General features: G+C 42.4%; 1 protein-coding gene across 2 annotated transcripts in view; it reads right to left on the bottom strand.

Moving 5' to 3' along the window:
- FAM227B (family with sequence similarity 227 member B) overlaps positions 1–13,797 on the bottom strand; it is a 550,320-nt gene that overhangs the window by 15,557 nt on the left and 520,966 nt on the right. The window lies entirely within an intron of this gene.

Here is a 13,797-nt window from a genome sequence, read left to right as displayed (position 1 = left end):
TCCTGAAAACATGACCTGTTGGGGCGCCTGGAGGACTGGAGTTGAGAAACTGATCTAACAATAAACTTCTTTCAAATAGGAATGGTTACTCACTGTTCAAAAGGTGTCCAGTCTGTGCTGAACCAGCCACACTTCAAACCATCTATGGCTACCTTTATTCTTTGACAAAGTCCCAAAATATGTTTAAGGTGGAAAAGAGACTTGAGGTTCACCCATTGAACCCACTTGTCAGGGAATGCCTGAATGATTAATTTAGTCAGCTAAATCGAATGAAGCACAGTGCCGCCAATAACAAATTGATTTATAAAAATAATTGAATTGACTTAATTATTTTGAGTTAATTTTGCAAAGCAGAATTCTTTAAAAAAGAACACAATGTCAATGTAAGTATAGACTGCAGATTATCAAAATAAATACATATTTATTACAATAAGTCATATACAAACACCACTAAGTTTGATTAATAAGTGGACGCAGACACTACAATTTGTAATGAATTGCTAAAGCCTCAGTGTATCTGTTGGATCAAACTAAATGTTTAATTTTCCTACTTCTAAATGTCCTTACTTGTTTTTATAAAATTTGGCAGATAATAATATGCATTTGACTAACTTGACCCATCCATTAATCTAAAGTTATGCCAATATGGCCGATTAAAATGACCAAATTTTCAGATATTAGGATATCGGATGGGGTAACAAATCAACTAGCATAAAATACATGGACACAAAAAAAATCAATAATGTACAGTGGTGTGAAAAAGTGTTTGCCCCCTTCCTCATTTCCTGTTCCTTTGCATGTTTGTCACACTTAAGTGTTTTGGAACATCAAACCAATTTAAACAATAGTGAAGGACAACACAAGTAAACACAAAATGCAATTTGTAAATGAAGGTGTTTATTATTAAAGGTGAAAAAAAATCCAAACCATCATGGCCCTGTGTGAAAAAGTGATTGCCCCCCCTTGTTAAAACATACTATAACTGTGGTTGTCCACACCTGAGTTCAATTTCTCTAGCCACACCCAGGCCTGATTATTGCCACACCTGTTCACAATCAAGGCATCACTTAAATAGGAGCTGCTTGACACAGTAAGGTCCACCAGAAGATCCTTAAAAGCTACACATCATGCCGAGACCCAAAGAAATTCAGGAACAATTGAGAAAGAAAGTAATTGAGATCTATCAGTCTGGAAAGGGTTATAAAGCCATTTCCAAAGCTTTGGGAATCCAGCGAACCACAGTGAGAGCCATTATCCACAAATGGCGAAGACATGGAACAGTGGTGAACCTTCCCAGGAGTGGCCGGCCGCCCAAAATTACCCCAAGAGCGCAGCGACGACTCATCCAAGAGGTCACAAAAGACCCCACAACAACGTCCAAGGAACTGCAGGCCTCACTTGCCTCAGTTAAGGTCAGCGTTCATGCCTCCACCATCAGGAAAAGACTGGGCAAAAATGGCCTGCATGGCAGAGTTCCAAGGAGAAAACCACTGCTGAGCAAAAAGAACATCAAAGCTCGTCTCAATTTCTCCACAACACATCTTGATGATCCCCAAGACTTTTGGGACAACATTCTGTGGACCGATGAGACAAAAGTGGAACTCTTTGGAAGGTGTGTGTCCAAGTATATCTGGCGTAGAAGGAACACTGCATTTCATAAAAAGAACATTATACCAACAGTAAAATATGGTGGTGGTAGTGTGATGGTCTGGGGCTGTTTTGCTGCTTCAGGACCTGGAAGACTTGCCGTGATAAAAGGAACTATGAATTCGGCTGTCTACCAAGAGATCCTGAAGGAGAATGTCCGACCATCTGTTCGTGTACTCAAGCTGAAACGAACTTGGGTTCTGCAGCAGGACAATGATCCTAAACACACCAGCAAGTCCACCACCGAATGGCTGAAGAAAAACAAAATGAAGACTTTGGAGTGGCCTAGCCAAAGTCCTGACCTGAATCCTATTGAGATGTTGTGGTATGACCTTAAAAAGGCCGTTCATGCTCGAAAACCCTCTAATGTAACTGAATTAGGACAATTCTGCAAAGATGAGTGGGCCAAAATTCCTCCAGGACGCTGTAAAAACCTCATTGCATGTTATCGCAAACGCTTGGTTGCAGTTGTTGCTGCTAAGGGTGGCCCAACCAGTTATTAGGTTTAGGGGGCAATCACTTTTTCACACAGGGCCATGATGGTTTGGATTTTTTTTCACCTTTAATAATAAACACCTTCATTTACAAATTGCATTTTGTGTTTACTTGTGTTGTCCTTGACTATTGTTTAAATTGGTTTGATGTTCCGAAACACTTAAGTGTGACAAACATGCAAAGGAACAGGAAATGAGGAAGGGGGCAAACACTTTTTCACACCACTGTATGTGAAAAATATAGTTACCCCTGAAAATGGCTGTTTGCTTTAAAATGGTTGCAGCCAGACTCTCCTAAAATGGCTGCCGATTACTGGTTGTAGTTTGCCTTCCCAAAAGGGTCTAGCTATGCTGGAGCTGTGTAATGAGGTGATCCTTTAGATAATGTGATCTCTATACAGTATGATGGGCTTGCATCAGATGATGTGTGTCCGTGTAAGTGTGCTCCTTCTTGTTTTATCCAGTTGTGAGTAATACACATAAAATATGTCCAGAGGGTGGCCCAGAAGGTGTAACCTTCTTCCTATTGGTGGATTTTTTTAATTATCAAAGCTGCATTTGTTTTTGTACTAACTCACTTGGCCACCAGATAGCATCTATAGATAAGAAATGACTATTATGCGTTTAATTGTAAATTCCCTGGTTATTTACCCGGATATAATAAATTCATACACAGCTACAATTAAGTCAGTTTCCCTAAAATACAACAGTGTTATTAGAGTCATCTTATTGCATGATGAAATGCACATCTGTCTTATTATAAAGGTTGCAATTATATATAAAATGATACTAATCATTATTGAGTCTTATATGTATTGATATACTTTGAACCACATATTTTAACAGTTTAAGTTAACAGTTGTATTAACTTCCATTGTCTTGAATTTTTTTTCTCTCACGTAACAGCGGAGTATATAAAACTCTCGCCACTGTCATATTTGGTGGAATGTCCAAGAATGTTGATTTTGGTTCAGCTGTGAATACAGTATCACTTTCTCCCCAACTTGTGGATCTTTCTCATTGTCAGACTATGGAAGATCAGCTTGAACCACAGATACTGTGTACAAGTTATTTAACTAATTTGGAGGGTCAGTTTCCTCCATTGTTCATTGCTTGATAAGTCACCTCTTTTAACCACTTCAGCCCCGGAAGAATTTAGCCCCTTCCTGACCAGAGCACTTTTTGCGAATTCGGCACTGCGTCGCTTTAGCTGACAATTGTGCGGCCGTGCAACGTGGCTCCCAAACAAAATTGATGTCCTTTTTTCCCCACAAATAGAGCCTTTTTTGGTGGTATTTGATCACCTCTGCGGCTTTTAGTTTTTTATAAACAAAAAATAGAGTCAATTTTGAAAAAAATGCATTATTTTTTACTTTTTGCTATAATAAATATCCCCAAATAATATTTAAAAAAAACATTTTTTTCCTCAGTTTAGGCCGATACGTATTCTTCTACATATTTGTGGTAAAAAAAAAACGCAATAAGAGTTTATTGATTGATTCGTGCAAAAGTTATAGCGTCTACATAATAGGGGATAGATTTATGGCATTTTTATTGCTATTTTTTTTTTTCACTAGAAATGGTGGCAAAATGGTGGCAATCAGTGATTTTTATCGTGACTGCGACATTATGGCAGACACATTTTTTTGGGGACCATTGGCATTACTACAATGCTAAAAAAATTGCAATGATTATTGTAAAAATGTCACTGGCAGTGAAGGGGTTAACCACTAGGTGGCGCTGTAGGGGTCAAGTGTGTCCTAGGTAGTGATTCTAACTGTGGGGGGGCTGTGTGTGACACGTCACTGATCAGCGCTCCCGATTACAGGGAGAGCTGGTCAGTGACAGTTTCACTAGGCAGAATGGGGAGATGCTTGTTTACATTAGCATCTCCCTGTTCTTCCTTACCGTGAGATGATTGTGGGTATCCCCGCAGACCTGATGTCCGCGGGGATAACCGCGATCCTCTCACAGGACTCCCCGTGGGCACGCCCACTAGCCAGCTCTTAAAGGGCAACAGGTACATTAATCTGCCTGTACGTGCCCTTCTGCCGCAGTGTATCTGCATGAGGCGGTTCACTTTTTTCAGTGAACGAACCACCGCCGAGTGTGAGCTCGAGTGCTATCTGTGCAGGGAGGGCACTCGAGCTCACACTCTGCGGCGGTTCGTTCACTGAAAAAAGACCAGCGGGTATCCAAGTGTGCTTCCAGTCTTTTTAATCAGCATACTCTGAAATTCAGCTGAATTGTTACTATTTGTAACAATTACTCTGACAGACAGACATACTTAGTTTGTTTGGCTACAAATTACATTTTTCTGCACCTTGGTTTACCTCTGTCTATGTCTTCTTTCGCTGGGCAGCTATTGGTGAGCGCAGGGTCATACATTTTATTTCACATCTACTGGTCGGCCCTTAGTGTGTCTGGGAACCCAGACAGCAGACGTTCACACTTTCCCTGATGAAGCTAACGCGAAACATGTTGGGATAAATTGCTGTCAACAATTCATCCTCCGCTTCTGGGATCCCTCTTATGTAATAAATGTCTGTGCATAGTTCTTTGTGCTATTGCATCTTATGTATGCTTTTTTAATTGTATTTAATAAACTATATATCATTTTTTAATAACCCTTTCAGTATCTTTTTGGTATACAAGCACCGCAAAAATCCCCTCTCCTTCTTTCTTTTTCTGTTATTTCATAATTTATAGGGGATGAGGTGCCTACTATGTATGGGTGTTAATGGGTAGCTTGGACCACATTTCTATTTATTTTATTGTGTTGACATTGTTCTGACTTAGGCCGCGTACACACGGGCGGATTGTCTGCCCAACTTAGTCCGCTGAACCGTGTTTCAGCGGACAATCCACTCGTGTGTGGGCTTCAGCGGACTTTTTCAGCGGACAGTCTGACGGACTTAGTCTTTCGGAATTTCCGTAATTTTGTCCGTCCAAACTTGGTTTTGTCCGTCCAAACTTGGTTTCAGCGGACAGTCCGCTCGTGTGTAGGCAAGTTGGACGGACTAAGTATGGCGCATGCTCAGAAAGGATTTACACGGCCGAAGGTTGCATTGCAGTGTATTGGACGTCGTTTTTCTAGTCCCGTCGTACGTGCTGTACACGTCATCGCGCAAGTTTTCAGCGGACTGTCTGTTCATCGTGTGTGGTCAAGTCCGTTCATTCAAAAGTTGAACGGACTGTCTGTCGGATTGTCTGACGAACTTAGTTGGGCAGACAATCCGCCCGTGTGTACGCGGCCTTAGGATCAACTACAATGTCTGCCTTGAAGTACCATGAGAGCTTGTCAAAATAGGATAATGAGCTTCTTCCTCTGCAGCTTGTTGCAAAACTTTGAGCTTAGACACAGTTACTGCTGCTTTTCTAGAGCTTTTAGCTGTTCTTCTGCCTGTGCTTGTGCAGCATGCACTTTTCTCTAAACAGCTTACACCTCTGCCTGTACATGTAGTTAGGTGGTTTGTGGTTTTGTCTTTCATCTTTGCCTATGCATGTGTCTGCACAGCTTGCAACTCTACTTGGTATGTGCTTGGGAGGCTTGCGCTTCAACAGCAGCTTCCCTTTTATTGAAATAAACTTCTGCCTTTGCTACCGATGCTTCACCGTGGGCTGTTTTGAGTTGACTACTTAGTGATGACAGCAGCTGTGAATGAAAGGACCCCCATCCCCCCCACTTCCACACTGTATAGTCATGTTCCACAACATCAAATAAATTATTATCTGCCCTGCTTGTTTCATAATTCTCTTTAGGCTTCGAGTAAGGCATAACTGTACATTTGGGTCTAGTAGACATCTGTTGCACATCAGCATCCTCATGGGGTAGAGAAGGTTGTTCACTGTGTAACTACAATTTATTTCAAAATTTAAAAACTAAATGAGTGGACTTTAAAGGCACACCAGTAGTACATCTAAAAAATAGTTTTTATCTAATTTTATTATTCAAGTATAAAGATAAAATGCATAATTACAAATAGACATGCATAAAAAAGCAATTAATAAAATTGATTATCAGTATACCCTACATATATAGATCTTGACACCACATAGCATAATGACATAGTACGTAACCACATCCCGGAGTGATTGAACCAAATAAGTTCTTAAATAACACTCTCCAATAAGGGTGTGGATGTCCAAGAGGCTGTGGGTCCAGGTATGAGTCCAGGTATGAAGAATTTCAAAAGCTCAACATGTTGCGCATGGAAAACGCTTCCTCAGGAGCAGTAATTTCTAGCAAGCATTCTCCTTAATATACAAGTGTTTTCATCTAACTACAGTTGTTATAAATTCTTTCTGAGACATGCTGCTGCAAATGTGAGCAGTAGAGCTGTGTTTGTGTGCTGTTACAGGTTATGCAAAAAGCAGGTGTTTTTACAGATCACAAATCAAATGCAGTCCATCACAGCACAACAGTTCCAACAGCAGATACAATTCTGGAAACAACCATTCTTGTAGTACCACAAGCAAAGTTCAATACACAGAAAATGTCAATACACGCACAGCATCAAGGCAGGAGACTGTAGTCTGATCCTAGTTGTGAGAATTAGTATTATTTACAAGCAGATTTCAGAGACTTTTTTATAGCAATGTGCTTACTGAGACATAAAGAAACTCCACAATAAAGGCAGCAAGGAGTATAAATGTATTCATGCTGTTCTTTTTCAAATGTAGATATATGCAATGCCCAGCATGGCCAATTGCTGAATTGGCAGAATACACATCAGCTTAACTCTTCAATAAGCCACAAAATTCAAATATAACCCAATTATACTTCACATAAGTGGAGGATACGGATACGGAGGATATTTTTCCAGGCTGTTAAATGTAAAGGCAAAAGGGTTGATTTACTAATGACAAATATGTTATTCGTTTTTTACTGTCTCCGGTTTGGTAGAGACCCAGTGACTTCATAGCTATCCAGGGGAGGACTCTTCAGAAGAAGGCCATGTGCGGGTTGGTTTCTTAGCAAGAGCCTGGAGGAGCTGAATTACCTAAGAGAATCCGGTCTCGTGGATATCGCCAAGCTGGCTGAAAGATCCAGGTATCACACAGTTGTGAATGGCTATTCTCTGGATTCAGTCAAAGTAAGCAAGTCCTTCATTATTGACTTTGACACTTTGACTAAGAGTACCTGAACTTTCTTCCTGACCCTCTGATCCCAATTTAAGAGACTGTTCCTTGTCTACGTTTTGCAAATAAAATCCCTTTGTGTGGATTCTGTCGTCAGTCACTCAAGTTACTGGGCCATCTACCAGGGGAAACCCCTAGACATGAACTTAGGAAAGGAAGGTAACGGTAAGCCCAATTAAACCAGTAGCTCCTTCAGGGGTCAGTGCTACACACGGATATGAAGAAGTGGTCTAGACGGGAATAAAGTTTATGTGGGGGGAATAAAAGGTATACTGCTTATGGATTGGGTGTTTGACCGCAAACAGTCATAGAGGTTATGGGACCTAATAATTTTGCGAAAAGATGTGGACAATTTATGGGTTTGGGTTGATGGGGTGGATTGGAAAAGAATGTGTCTATCTTTAGTTGAAGCCACTACATATAATCATGAAGGGTTGGGAAAGAGGATATCGTTTCTCAAACAACTCCGTCAAAAACCCCATCTGCTCTGAGTTAGGGGCATAGATGTTAACCAAAGTAAGAGATGTATGCATATAATCACAGTTCAGGAGAATAAATTGGCCTTGAGAATCTAATACAGATGATTTAACCCACAGTTGGCATGTGCGTTTGATTAGGATAGCAACCCCAACTTTCCCAGATGGTCCCAAAACTACAAAAGTGATGGGGAACAATTTAGAAGCAAACTTAAAAGAACCCTCTGCACGAAAGTGGGTCTCCTGAACCATGATCACATCAGCATTAGAAGCCTTGACTTCCTTAAGAGTTAGCTATCTCTTATGAATAGAATTGAAGCCTTTAATGTTGCGTGAAAAAACACGTGAAAGCCAAAAAGGTAATATATAAGCAAAGCCGCTGTAAGCTGATCATACGAAGAGGAGCGTACATTCCATGGTGTATGGGAAAAAACTGTCCATAAGGAGCACAAAAAACAGGAAAAAACAAGTGAGCAAAGTGGAAAATGGTGTCGGGTGTGGGTCAAAAAAGGACCCGGTTAAAATTAAAAAACAACAACATTGGTAAGTGGCCAGATGGGGGTCCTTCCATCATCCAAGGCTTATGCCAAGGATGATGGAGAGGAGCACGGCAGCCTGCAAGACCAGACTTATGGATCCCTTTGTCTTCCGAGAAACTTGAAAACAAAAATAATTGAAGAACCAAACATGTAACAATAGGCACGGTGGTAGTCCCATGGGGTGAGGGACTAGATCGCTGCACGAGAACCACAGCCCACAGACAGAACATCATCCATCTGTGTAAGGATAGAATATCTTAACCTGTATAGTTAAGGAAGCTCATCAGGTGGGGTGTCGAGGAGTTGCAGCCCGTTGTGGGGTAGAAGCAGCTTTCTGTGGTTTCTGTCGCTCTGGGGTCCAGATCTTTCCAGGGCTGGAGAATGGTCGAGGTGCAAGAAGGGGTAGATGGAGCTCATCTTCAGACAGCAGCGGAAGGCCGATGTTGCGCTAGGAACGCTTCACCTTCATAGAGATCTCATATCGTATGTTGGACCCCATCTTTGGAAGCAGACAACCGTGAGTGAAAACCCCAGCGATAGGTGATCTGATGGTTTTTGAAGATGAGTGGTAATGGGTCGCAGACTTCGACATTAAGCCAAAGTGATGGGAGACAAGTCACTGAATATTTGGATCTTGGTGCCCTTGTAGTCTAAACAACTTCTGTGTTTTGTTTCCCTAAATGTCCCCCCCAGATCTACAGCGAAAATGTATTTGCCTTTAGTAAATAAACCCCATTTTATCATTGTATGTATGTATATCCTTGTAGCTACTAAGAAATTGTCTCCTGCAGAGTGCAATTACGAGATGGGGGACAGAGAATTGTTAGCTATCATTTTAGCTCTGAAAGAATGGATGCATCGTCTCAAAGGAAACACTGTGCCGGTCCTCATTTTGACTGACCATAAGAATCTCACATTCTTGTCTGAGGCAAAACGCTTCTCTCCCAGAAGGGAGCGATGGGCTCTTTTTCTGTCAAGCTTCAATTACATAGTCTCATTCTTACCCGGTACTAAGAATGTAAGGGCTGATGCATTGTCACAACAGTTTTCCTTCCGCTTCCAAGATGGAGTTGGTTCCTGTTCCTGTGATACCTCCTGATCGTATTCTGGCCACTGTTAGTACTAGTACTAGTCTCACTTCACCTTTGGGTGACAGAATTCTTGCCGCTCAGATCCATTCTCCTCCAGAGAAACCTGGTGACCAATGCTTTGTCCCTGAGAATCTCCACACTGCTTTGCTCCAGACTTACCATTCTCCCAAGGCAGCTGGCCACCCAGGGAAGAATTAACAAATTTTGACCATTTCTCAACAATTCTGGTGGCCTAGTCTGCGCGCTGATGTGACCGCCTTCATAGCTGCTGGTTCCCGTGTGTGCTCAGTGTAAGACACCACAACACCTTCCAGTGGGCCTCCTACAACCCATACCCAATGGACAGAGGCCTTGGACCGTCCTGTCTCGGATTTTATTGTGGAGTTTCCCAACTCTCAAGGCAACACAGTTATTCTTATGGTGGTTGACTGGGTCACAAAATTGTATTCCACTGAAGAAGTTGCCCACATCCAAAGAACTGGCGTCCATTTTTGCTTGGGAGATCTTTTGGTTACATGGGCTATCCAAGGTTATAATCTCTGATAGGGGTAGCCAGTTTGTTTCTAGGTTTTGGTGAGCTTTTTGTTCACAGTTAGGATTTCAACCTTCCTTCTCCTCTGCGTATCACCTGCAGTCCAATGGGGCCGCAGAACGAGCCAACCAAGCCTTGGAGCAGTTTCTACGTTGCTATATTTCTGACCACCATAACAACTGGTCAGACCTCTTACCTTGGACTGAGTTTGCCCACAATAGTGCTATTAATACCACTTCCCGATTGTCTCGGGTTATGGGGAATTATGGTTTCCAACCATCCATGTGGCCTGTCTCTTTTGTCCCTCAAAGAATTCCTGTGTTAGAGGAGCATCTCCGCGATCTTCGTTCCACTTGGGCCTTTCCATAGTCTCTGTAGGATCAACCCAGTGGCTTAAGCATTAGACCTTCCTTCTAACATGCGTATTTTTCTAATGCATTCCATATTTTCTTATTATAACCTTTGGTGTGCAACCGTTTTACTACCTTGGTACCACGTCCTCACCTGGTTCAGGTTGAGAACCATGAAGAGTATGAGATACAATCAATCATTGACTCCCGTAGGTTCCATGGGCCCATACAGTACCTGGTTCATTGGTAAGGGTACGGTCTGGAGGAACGCTCTTGGGTTATATTTTTGTATAACCTAACCCTGCTTTAAACTTCTCCACAACTTTATCCCTAATCTGTTTGGTGTGTTCCTTGGCCTTCATGATGCGGTTTGTTCACTAAGGTTCTCTAACAAACCTTTTAGGGCTTCACAGAACAGCTGCATTTATACTGAGAAAATTACACACAGGTGGAATCTATTTACTAATTAGGTGACTTCTGAAGGCAATTGGTTCCACTAGATTTTAGTTAGGCTCGGTTCACACTGGGGCGACTCAGATCCGACTTCAGGTCGCCCCTAGTCGCCTCAGGTCAGACAACATTTAAAAATCAATGTAAGTGAATGAGAGCCGTCTTAATGCACGCTACTGAAGTCGCTCCGACTTCAAAAGAAGTTCCTGTCCTACTTCAATCCGACTTGTAGGTGACTTGTACCCATTGATTTCAATGGAGGTCGCCTCCAAGTCGGATCTCTGTATATACGGAGGCGACTTTGACAGAATTATTAGCTCTGAAGGGGGAACTCCACGCCAAATTTATGAAAAAAATTTGGTGTGGGTTCCCCCTCCGAGAGCATACCAGGCCCTTAGGTCTGGTATGGATTCCAAGGGGAACCCCCTATGCCGAAAAAACGGCGTGGGGGTCCCCCCAGATCCATACCAGACCCTTATCCGAGCACGCTACCCGGCCGGCCAGGAAAGGGGGTGGGGACGAGCAGGCGGCCCCCCCCTCCTGAGCCGTACCAGGCCACGTGCCCTCAACATGGGGGGTGCCTTGGGGGAGGGGGGGGCGTGCCCCAAAGCACCTTGTCCCCATGTTGATGAGGACAAGGGCCTCTTCCCAACAACCCTGGCCGTTGGTTGTCGGGGTCTGCGGGCGGGGGGCTTATCGGAATCCGGGAGCCCCCTTTAATAAGGGGGCCCCCGGATACCGGCCCCCCACCCTATGTGAATGAGTATGGGGTACAATGTACCCCTACCCATTCACCTGTAAAATAAAGTACAAAAAAACACAACACACAAGATAAAATAGTTTATTGCACAGCTCCGGGGGTCTTCCGTCTTCGGGGGTCTTCTCGCCGGACTCCTCCGCTATCTTCTTCTAGCTCTTTTGCTAGCGGAGGAGCCCGGCTTTCTTCCTCGCCGCCGCCCTCTTCTTCCGACTTCGGGGGTCTTGTCCCCCTCTTCGGTTCTTCTTCCGGGCCACCGCGCCTTCTTATAGCTCTTTTACAGGCGGTGGCCTGGTCTTCTGTCGCCGCCGCCGCCGCCTTCCATTCTTCTTCTTCTTCTTCTTCTTCTTCTCCTGGAGATGTTGACTCGACGCTCTCTCTGGCTGTGACATCAACCCATGTGACATCAACCGATGACCCCGCCCCTCGTGTCTAAGTCATGTTCAAGTCGTCTCCAAGTTGCCTCACAAAGTCGTCCTGAAGTCGTGTCGCCCCTGTGTGAACCGAGCCTTAGGGGTATCAGAGTAAAGGGGGCTGAATACAAATGCATGCCACACTTTTCAGATATTTATTTGTAAAAAAAAAATGAAAAACATTTATAATTTTCTTTCCATTTCACAATTATGTGCCACTTTGTGTTGGTCTATTACATAAAATCCCAATAAAATACATTTACATTTTTGGTTGTAACATGGCAAAATGTGGAAAATTTCAAAGGGTATGAATACTTTTTCAAGGCACTGTATTCAGATATCCGATGGATTAAGGGTATTGCACATGTGCAGAATTAGCAGGTTAAACAAGAGAATAGGGAACTTGATTTGAATGTTTTTTTTTTTAAATGTAGAAGATCATTGGAAAGAAAGTCCAATATATTTTGGCAAATGAAATACTGAGAAATATATTCAAGAAAATTTAAAACCATGGGGGTTCAGAATCCAAATCTTTCCTAATATCAATATGGTGGATGGAGAATTTAAGAAGTCCTGGGAGGCCAAGCTCCAAAAATGCTCTCTGAACATGATAGAAATGTTGTTTGGACATTATACAAAAGAATTATATGATTTAGATAATCAACTCTAATCTTTACAAGCACAATATGGAGATTTGACAAGTTTAGAGGAATTTACAACTAGGGACAAACAAAAGAATGAACATTTGGAGAAATACAATAAAGATATTAACAGAAAAGAGAAGAAATTTTTGAGAGATAAGACAGCATTTTAGAATTTAGAGCATACAAGTGGAGAAAAGAAAAAAACATTGTCCAGAAATAGTCGGTCACAATCCTAATCTGAGGATAATTTTGAATCTGAGATTTCTTCCATCTCTTTCTCCCAGGGAACAAGGAACGTTTGTTATCAACCATATTGTAGCACATATGTTGGTTGAAAATGAAGGTATTATGGTGGTGGGTTGCAGTGGAGGCTGGTGCTCAATTTTTTTTTGGTGGAAGGGGCGGCAAACAAACTTTCCCTCTTTCACTCATACTGCAGCCGATACCCCCCTTGTCAATCGGATCTCAGGACCTGCTTCTTGATTGGCTGGGAGGAGAATCAGGAAGACAATAGCGAATATTAATTTGCTATTGTCACACAACTGGGTGGGCTCAGGGTGCAGTGCTCTGCACCCCAGGCCCACCCTTTTATGAACCCGATTAGAGCCTCAGGCTATAATTATGTGCTTAAAAAACCCCATTGGAATCCATGCGCCCAGCACCCTGCATGTAGATTAGGGGACGGGTGCATGGATTAGGGGGGTGCCAACCCTGCGCCCCTTATAGACGGGCCACTGCTGGTGGGCTGGCTTCACACAATAGAGTAAAAAGGAGGAATGTGGAGCACTTGAGCACAAGTCACAACAATATGGTGGGGGATACCATGGCCACTAATAATTCACAACCCAGCAGACCAGCTTGTTAGCAATGACACAGCACAGGATTCACTAGTATGATATGGCCTCTTCCATAGTTGTTACTAATACAGAAAAATCAATTACCTCATGTAGATGTCAGGCTGAGAACACCAAAGGCAGATACTGATGGCAATGTTTTTTTGGAGTAGCACAAGAGAAAGGCTTTCGAAAGAAAACCATGACTTTGAAACAGTATTTTATCAAAAAATAGCACAAACACACAGTTAAATATTATAGATCTATCTTCACATTCACTGTCACAAAATGAGTTGGAAGTGTTACAGCTAGGTTTAAATTTATGTCTAGAGATGTACATGATTTAAAAAATTTGTTTAATTTTCTTTCGGATTTATTTGTCAAGCAAATCATTTTGTTTCATCATATTCGTTACGTTGAAATGATTCA

This window comes from Lithobates pipiens, unplaced genomic scaffold (assembly GCF_037356315.1).
Source record: "Lithobates pipiens isolate NorthernLeopardFrog02 unplaced genomic scaffold, aLitPip1_a1.2 Scaffold_8, whole genome shotgun sequence".
Lineage (NCBI taxonomy): Eukaryota > Metazoa > Chordata > Amphibia > Anura > Ranidae > Lithobates > Lithobates pipiens.
This window is presented reverse-complemented; position numbering and strand designations above follow the sequence as displayed.